The following is a 9075-nucleotide window of genomic DNA, read 5'->3' as shown; positions in this document are numbered from 1 at the left end:
TTTCACTGTAAATGCTTTTTTCTTTTTTTTTTATTTTTGACTGTTGCAGTTTTTTATAACTCATGGTTGCTTTTGAGGTTTTTTGTCTGGTTTTTGGTGTGTTTTTGCTAGTTTTTTATTTGCGGCTTATTCTTTTTCAATTTGCCTTTTTTAAATCTATGTTTTATGTGTGCTTTTTTAAAAGGTATGTCATTGTTGGCATAGTTTGGGGTTTTCAGATGTTTTTGGCACAAATGCACTCCAGTCCCCCACCCTGGGGTAATTTCATGTATGGTTGTAATGTTTTGCCTAAATTTTATGACATTCTAATAAAACATGCAACCTTTACATAGTCACAAAAAAGTTAAAGAGATTGGCGGGTCTAAAGCTACAAGTCTGCAGTCACTCTATGTGATTGCAGACTTGTGAACCCTCACATTCCGTGCACTGCGCAGTGTGCGGAATCTCTGGAGCCGGAGCCAGGAGCGATTGGTTATGTGACCTCGAGCATGTCATATGCATACTTCTGGCCACATTCTGACTAGACTGTATCCGACCTCACTCAATACACTTGCATTGAGCGAAGCCAGATACAGTCTAGTCAGCATGTGTCCACATGTATGCACATCATATAATTATAGCACACCCCCTCCTCTCCTGGCACCTGCACTGGAGAATCCTCACAGTGTGCAGTGCATGCAATATGAGGATGTACAAGTCTGCAGTCACATCGAGTTTTTGACTGGACAACCACTTTCAAGACAAATGTTTAAAAGGCATGTTTGATTTTGTGCAAAATTCATCAATTAAGCCATTTTGAAGAATTTTTTCACAAAATCGGCAATGAATACCATAAGACAAAAAAGAAAAGAAAAGTGACTTAATTAAAAAAACTCACAAACGATGAATCAGACGCATAGTAAAAAAAACTAATACTGCGGTTACTTGTCACTGTTTGCATAGTTTTGCCTAGAAATATTCTCCTACCATTTGAAGGTCAGCAAAAAGAGGGTGCGGAGGTGTTATAGTAAATGATTGAAATATCAAACTACACGGGGTTTGTTGGTAATCCATATCCATGGAGACACATACAGTAAGTCAGGCCAAAATCTATATGCACAAATCGGTTGGATGATTTTATTCAAGATTATTTGCAAAAAAACTTTATTTTAGGCACATTGAAACAATAATGAAATAGAAGCAAAGTGGACTTCGAAATGAACTTCTTTTTGTTTACTAAATTTAGTATACTGTCTTTTCACATTATGATGCTATATATATATTTATATATTTATTTATTTCTATAGCTAGATGTATTAGAAATTAGAATTCCATATTCACATTGAATGAATTTGTAGTTTTTGTTTTTGTATATCTATGTTTTTGTACTTTTTTTTGCTTTTTGGTGCAGTGAACTACATAAAACGGGATCTGTTTATATGCGGACAAGGATACATTGTAGGCAGATGTTCAGCTTTCACCATATTTTAGAATTTTACAGATTAAACTACAATTTGAACATATATTTATATTATAGTTCAAGACATTGGAATCATTGAAGGAAGTGCAGCGGTGTCGTGTTTAATATTAGCCTCATAATTACTTGTGACATGATTACATTTTATTCAATTGTGTGACAGCTGCCAAAAAGCTCATTCATCATAGATCCAAGATAATTGAAGTCCTCCATCTGCTGTAGGGCTACTATCAACTGCCATACTTGTCTTAAGGATTACAGTACCTAAACAGCAATGCTGCTAATTGTTACACAACCTTCTATACAGCATGAATATAGATCAGTGACATTTGCTGGTAAATTCTGTGCTTTTGCTGCTATGTTCATTTTACACTTGGCATTGGATGCTACTCTTTTTATCATCCGTTCACAAGTTCAGTATTTGGTCAGTTTTTTACATCAGTATTTATAAGCCAAAACCAGGAGAGGAATAATCAGAGGAAAAGTATAATAGAAACTCGTGCACCACTTCTGCAATTTTCACCCACTCCTGATTTTGGCTTTCAAATACTAATGTGAATTACTGACCAAACACTGATAGTGTGATCATAGCCAAAAAGTATCAATTTTACTTAGATTTCTCAGTTTGGGGAGTTGTAGAACCAGCTTTTCCAAGTTCAAAATTTCTTCATGCACTATAATGATACAAAAAGCGTGGGTTCAGAACACCTACTGTATTACCCAATTTTTGTATAGATTTGGAATTTAAAATATTGCAATCACGCTTTCTTCCAGACTTAAACCCACATTGAAATTAGCAGAACTAACTTAGAGATGAGCAAATCAGTTCAAGGCAAATTGAATTTGTGTTGAATTTTACAATTCTGCGGGTGGAGCTGGTGAAAGAAGAGACATTGGAACCACAAGTTCTGGATGGAACAGAGTCTGCCCAGCCATTTAAATTATGGTAGCTGAGAACTGAAGTGCTGTCCAATCTGACAGTTTGGGTGTGTGTGTGCTGTCTATCTGGAGTTATCAGCTCCCTGTTCCAGCCAATTAGAGAGCACCACACCATACTTAAGCTTCCAGCTTACTACTGGAAGCTGCCAGATATTCTCTTGTGCGTCTTTGGTTCAGACCTGCCTGTTTAGCGCCTTGTTGTATCATTGTTCCTTGTTTTGACATCAGCGTATTTTTGTGACTATTCTTACAGATTCCGATTTTGTACTTTTTCTGCCATCTTGGTTCTGACCTGGCTACCTTACCACTTCTGCCAACCTGCACCACCGCACAGCAGCCCAGGGAAACATGCTTAAGTCCAAAACCCTGTACAGGGGTTTAAAGGTGAACGACAAGGCAAAACCTAAGGTCTGGTAAGTGGAATGACTTGAGCTAAGCCTGTCCATTGTAGCCATTTTAGAGCTGACAGGCAACCACTGACAGAGCATCCTTACAGCCACTCATCTGTCGCTCCACCACAGCACCCCATCTGAACCTCCACAAAGCTACGTCCAGCATATTTCTTTTGTTATTGCACAACATCTTTGGGAATCTGCTCTCTACACCAGGGTTTACATCTCCTGACGAAGGTCCAAATGAGATCTACAGAAGTGTGGAGACAGGTGATTGGCGTTAAGTAGCAATTGCTTTATATCTTTTAAAACCTAAGTTTATTATGATCTGATCTCAAGAGATCCAAGAGCATAGTAAGGAACATCAGATTTGTGTGGCGCCCCCAGGAGTAAGGTCGCCACACTGGCTTTGCCTTCCTCCAGGGGAGGGTAATGCCAGGCTTGAAGGCAGTGAAGTGTCTCTCTCGCAGTTTACCTATGCATACAACACAGTTCCACTCCAGGCCAGCAGGGGGAACTCTGAACCTAGATTAAGGGGAGGAGTGCTCTCTGAGGGCCAAGAGGAAGGAGTGGTCAGTCAGTAAGTCTGCGGAGGGTGAAGTGTGCAGACGTGTGGAAAGAGCGCTGAGGTTGAGCTCTGGCTGGAGAGCTCCCTCGCGGTGAGAGCGCATGAGCTGGAGCCTGGTCTCCACGGTTGTATGGATACTAACGGTCCTGCAACAGACACCAGAGGAGTAGGAGGCTGTACATGCCCTGCTCCCATCTAAGACTTGAGGGCACAACAGCAGCTTGGATAGAGAGCCGGGACTCAGAAGAGAGGAGTCCTCGAGATAGGCTACAGCTGTCTGCCGTGCAAGTAAGGTTCTTGAGAACATCTGACAGGAGGAACTCTAGAGTAACTATGTACTGGAGTGCTTCACATATAGAGGCGCTAGGAAGGAGACTGCACAGCCCTTCTGCTGAGAGAGAATCCCTGAGTTGCTTCCAGGCTAACCTGCTCCAATACCATCTGTAATCAGGACCCGGGACTGCAGTTATCAAGTAAAGGTACAGAAATTGCACACCGCTGTGTCTTGTCTGCTTTCTACCCTTCCGGCACTGTTACATCCCCGTGCCAACCACCTCTACACTGCCCTGGGGCTATAGTTTCACCTGTGGGGAGCTTTTACATCTTTTCTAGACCATACCATCAGTCCCAGCGGATCTGCATACAGCGTCGGCTTAACATCTCCCTTGCCGAACACCACAGGTGGCGTCTCAAACTATTCCATTAACTACATTCCACCACCCTATTACTTGGGCACCCAGAGCCACGGACCAGGTCACCGCTGCTGTGACACATCGCCCTGACATCGGCCCGGTACCGAGTACCCCACAGCCCTGGGAGGGCGACTCAATTTGGCATCACGAACAGGATTACAGAGCCCGGTACCCGGTCCTGTGTGCCATAGACTGTGTTTAAAGACTGTGTGTGAAATTGGCGCCAGAAACCGCCATTGCCGTGCTGCTTGGCGCGTGCGGGAAGAGAGGGGCGGGCCTTCGTGGGCGGAGCCTGCCACAGAGCGCGAAGAAGTGAAGTGCCGCGTGGGAAGAGAGGACAGCGCGCGAGACGAGGAGGAGCTGAGGCCTACAGCCCGGAGCATCGGGCCTGTGAAGCGGCCGCCGGTGAGCTCACACAACCCCCGACCCTGGCTAACGTTAACTGGGGGGGAGAGAATGTCCGCGCCACAAGGCGAAGCAGCGGCAGACGCAGCCGCCAACCCCGCAGCACCGCAAGGAGGAGCGCCTGCAGCAGTGGTCCCCATAATGCCGCTGTCCATGCCCTACATACCGGGAGCGGCCTGGCTACCGCAGTACTCGGGTGAGTCGCATACCCTGAGTGAATTTAAAGAGAGACTGTGCACTGAGGCCATGTGCAGACGTTGCATATTTTTTGTCTCATTTTTCTGCACAAAAACTGCACCTGCTGGCAGAAAACGCATGGTGGAATGTCTGCGTTTTTGATGCGGTTTTATAGCGTTTTTGATGCGTTTTTTAAGCGTTTTTTGGGATGCGTTTTTCTTGCGTTTTTCAAACAATTTTCCATGCATTTTCTATGCTGATTTCATGCATATTTTGTGCGGTTTTGCTTGCGTTTTTCTACCTGATTTGTCTGCCTTTTTTGAAAGCAAAAATAAAGAGAAGAAACTTCAAAATAGAAAAAAAAAAATGATGTCACTTCCTAGTCCAACCTCTTTCTCCATTTTGCATTCGGCACACTTTCGTAATCATGAGTGCTAACCTTGAAAATGATCGGAGTGAACAACGAAGCACACAGCATGGCGAAGAACATGGTGAAACTAATGTATGGCTATGCAGGCCACAATGCCTCCAAGCTTTGGGAGTATTGCTTGATTCTCTGAATCAGCAAAGACTCCAGGTAAGCAACACTGTATGTAAAAATATTGTTTTTGAGTCCTCATCACACATAGTGAGATTGCTAGCGAGGTCGCTGAAACATCACAGCTTTTGTGACGCAACAGCGACGTCGCCAGCCATCTTGCTACATGTGATGGATATGGGCGACCGTCCCCCTGCTGGATATTGCTGATTGAGCTTGAATGTCCTGTCCATTTTTTGATCGGTTTTGTTCCGCTGGCCTCATGCATTGCTATGTTTGCTGACAATGAGCGACTGCGATGGTGGTGCAGAATTCAAGGACGCAGGCTGGGGTCGTCAGATTAGCTGCTGTGTGACAAGGTCCCAGTGACTGCTGAGGTTACGGCTTGCCGTATAGTGGCTGTGTAAATTGAATAGATCTGCCTGGTGAGTGAACAGGTAGCGACGTACCAACCATCTTTAGGTCACATCGTTTTCCTCAGCGCTGGAGCGTTGTAGACTCTTACGGGACCTTAACCCATATTATTTTATCTTACTTGCAGGCCAGAAAGAGAACCAGAAGAATGTGGGTAGACCCCATTGTGGCAGAACGTACAGGAAAGGGTCACTTTCGTGTGCTATACCAAGATTTGAGAAGGTAAGTTACCCATATGTGACGAGAATGTTATAAGTACAAATCTGTATGTGATGTAACTTATTATTTTTTTTAACAGATATCCCGAGACATTTGTGTCCTTTTGCCGGCTCACCATCCCAGCATTTGACCGGCTCCTGAGCATTATGGGAGAAGACCTTATAATATTTTTCCACAAATAATAATAAAACAAATTGTAAATATTAATTTATTATAAAACCAATAAAGACTTTATGACCAACATAGTCTTTTTTTTTTTTTAAATATAAAATCTTTCAACAACAAAGAAAAGGTTCAACAAACACAAGTGTTGTCCGAATATGGCCTCACAAAACGGTGACAGCAGGTCTGGTGTCAGCAACGCAGAACTATTGAAGGTAATGGAGGACTTTGTCATCCAGGATCTGCCTTATGCCCTAAACTAGTTGAGCAAGATGTAATCTTGGTAACTCATGTTTTCAGAGTTAACATCTCCATAATAAGAATAGTTAACGGGAGGTCGCTGATACCGTTGGTCATCACGCTGTTGTGGTGGTGGTGGTGGTGGTGGCATTGGTGGTTGTGGAGGCGGCAATGGTGGTGGTGGTGGTGGACGCCTTGATCGAACACTTTGTGTGGCCCCTATTACAATATCTGCTAAAGGTGCGATAGGCGAAGGGTCTTCAAATTCTGACAGTATTGCATTTACTACTGTCATAAACTTAGTCTGCCTTTCCGCTGACAGTAACCGAGCTTTGCTGGCTATGCTGGCACCAAAAAAATCCAAGTGATCTTCCCTGGAAGATTTATTGATTAGATCTATGGTGTCATTAACCCTTTTTGTAGTCACATCCATTTTTTTTTGGGTTTTGGCCTTGCTTTTTTTTGCCAGTGGCTCGGTTACTGTCAACGGATTGGCAGCTGTTTGACTGTTTGGGGCAGGAGTATTTTGGGTCTCTGCACAAGATGCCATCCCTGAAGATGACGCAGCCGACACTACACCAGATGTACAGGGAGACTCAGGTTCACAGAATGAAGACCCATCCATAGAATCTGTGGATCCTGCGGCCTCTTGGCTGGCATCTTCAGGAAGAGGCGAAATGTTTCCATCTGTGCTGTCATAAAAAAAGATGACAGAGTTTTCAGTGACAATTCAAATTTTAGTCATCCTAACAACATTAAAAATATACACTCACTGGCCACTTTATTAGGTACACCATGCTAGTAAGGGGTTGGACCCCCTTTTGCCTTCAGAACTGCCTCAATTCTTCGTGGCAGAGATTCAACAAGGTGCTGGAAGCATTCCTCAGAGATTTTGGACCATATTGACATGATGGCATCACACAGTTGGCGCAGATTTGTCGGCTGCACATCCCTGATGCGAATCTCCCGTTCCACCACATCCCAAAGATGCTCTATTGGATTGAGATCTGGTGACTGAGGAGGCCATTTGAGTACAGTAAACTCATTGTCATGTTCAAGAAACCAATCTGAGATGATTCGAGCTTTATGACATGGCGCATTATCCTGCTGAAAGTAGCCATCAGATGTTGGGTACATTGTGGTCATAAAGGGATGGACATGGTCAGCAACAATACTCAGGTAGGCTGTGGCATTGCAACGATGCTCAATTGGTACCAAGGGGCCCAAAGAGTGCCCAGAAAAAATTCCCCACACCATGACACCACCACCACCAGCCTGAACCGTTGATACAAGGCAGGATGGATCCATGCTTTCATCTTGTTTACGCCAAATTCTGACCCTACCATCCGAATGTCGCAGCAGAAATCGAGACTCATCAGACCAGGCAACGTTTTTCCAATCTTCTACTGTCCAATTTCGATGAGCTTGTGCAAATTGTAGCCTCAGTTTCCTGTTCTTAGCTGAGAGGAGTGGTACCCAGTGTGGTCTTCTGCTGCTGTACCCCATCTGCCTCAAAGTTCGACGCACTGTGCGTTCAGAGATGCTCTTCTGCCTACCTTGGTTGTAACGGGTGGCAATTTGAGTCACTGTTGCCTTTCTATCAGCTCGAACCAGTCTGCCCATTCTCCTCTGACCTCTGGCATCAACATGGCATTTCCGGCCACAGAACTGCCGCTCACTGGATTTTTTTTCTTTTTCGGACCATTCTCTGTAAACCCTAGAGATGGTTGTGCGTGAAAATCCCAGTAGATCAGCAGTTTCTGAAATTCTCAGACCAGCCCTTCTGGCACCAACAATCATGCCACGTTCAAAGGCACTCAAATCACCTTTCTTCCCCATACTGATGCTCGGTTTGAACTGCAGGAGATTGTCTTGACCATGTCTACATGCCTAAATGCACTGAGTTGCCGCCATGTGATTGGCTGATTAGAAATTAAGTCTTAACACACAGTTGGACAGGTGTACCTAATAAAGTGGCCAGTGAGTGTATCTAAATATTCACCTCCTCAAAGTCCTGCTGGTTAACAAGAAACACATGTCTTGATACAAGCTGAATTTGATTTTCGCCGGTGAAGATCCACTGGTGCCAATCTTGGCTTGGATTTTTTGAAATCGATCTCTCACCGATCTCCAGCGTTGCTTAACCTCATGAACTAAAATGTAAAGAAAAAACACATTATGATCCGTGCAATACGTTTAAAAATGAAGAGTTGGTCTGTTTAACCAACATAACAAAAAGTACTTACTAATTTTCTGCTGCAGGGCACCGCTGTACCCATCAAATTCAGGATACAGCTGACGGCAGATTCTGGACCAACACATATCACGTGTATACTTGTCTTTGTAAGCCTCATCGGCCGGGTCCCAGATAGCTGGCATGTCTCTTATCTGTAATGGATAAGAATATGTTATTTATATCTTCATATTTAGTTTGTTAGCATACATACAATGTCGTACACACACACACACACACAGTCACGTACACACACTTCCCTCACGATGTGATAGCATCGGGCACACCTATCCGTCAACTCCTGGACAGTCTGAGTTGCAACGTAAAATTGGTGGATGGAGCAAGACATGATGTCCCAGGGTGTCAATCGGATTATGGGGAATGGACGGTTCTTCAGGCCATGGCTTAACTGCCTTCATCTATCAGGAACTGCTGACACACTCCAGCCACAATAGGTCTGCCATTGTGGAACCTAGGGCCAACTGCACCTGGAGGGCTGTGTGGCCCGACCAAGAAAAACCACCCCACACCATTACTGACCCAGTGCCAAACATGTCATGCTTTTTGATGCTGCAGGCAACAGATCACTCTGTATGTTGTCTCCACACTCTGTCATGTATGTCACATGTGCAGAGTGTGA

General features: G+C 44.2%; 1 long non-coding RNA gene across 2 annotated transcripts; it reads left to right on the top strand.

The window, feature by feature from the left end:
• The first annotated feature begins 2652 nt into the window (after positions 1-2652).
• LOC141095938 (uncharacterized) lies at positions 2653-6041 on the top strand. 2 transcript variants are annotated; one of them, XR_012233516.1, is made up of 3 exons: positions 2653-2808; positions 5709-5803; positions 5880-6041. It is a non-coding gene; the product is annotated as an uncharacterized lncRNA (long non-coding RNA). The 2 variants fall into 2 exon arrangements; XR_012233515.1 differs by lacking the exon at positions 2653-2808 and adding an exon at positions 5155-5206.
• Positions 6042-9075: the final 3034 nt, after the last annotated feature.

Source organism: Dendrobates tinctorius, unplaced genomic scaffold, assembly GCF_039654945.1.
Source record: "Dendrobates tinctorius isolate UK_male_01 unplaced genomic scaffold, ASM3965494v1 ptg000070l, whole genome shotgun sequence".
Lineage (NCBI taxonomy): Eukaryota > Metazoa > Chordata > Amphibia > Anura > Dendrobatidae > Dendrobates > Dendrobates tinctorius.
The sequence above is the reverse complement of the archived record's forward strand: the minus strand, read 5'-3'. Positions and strand labels throughout refer to the sequence as shown.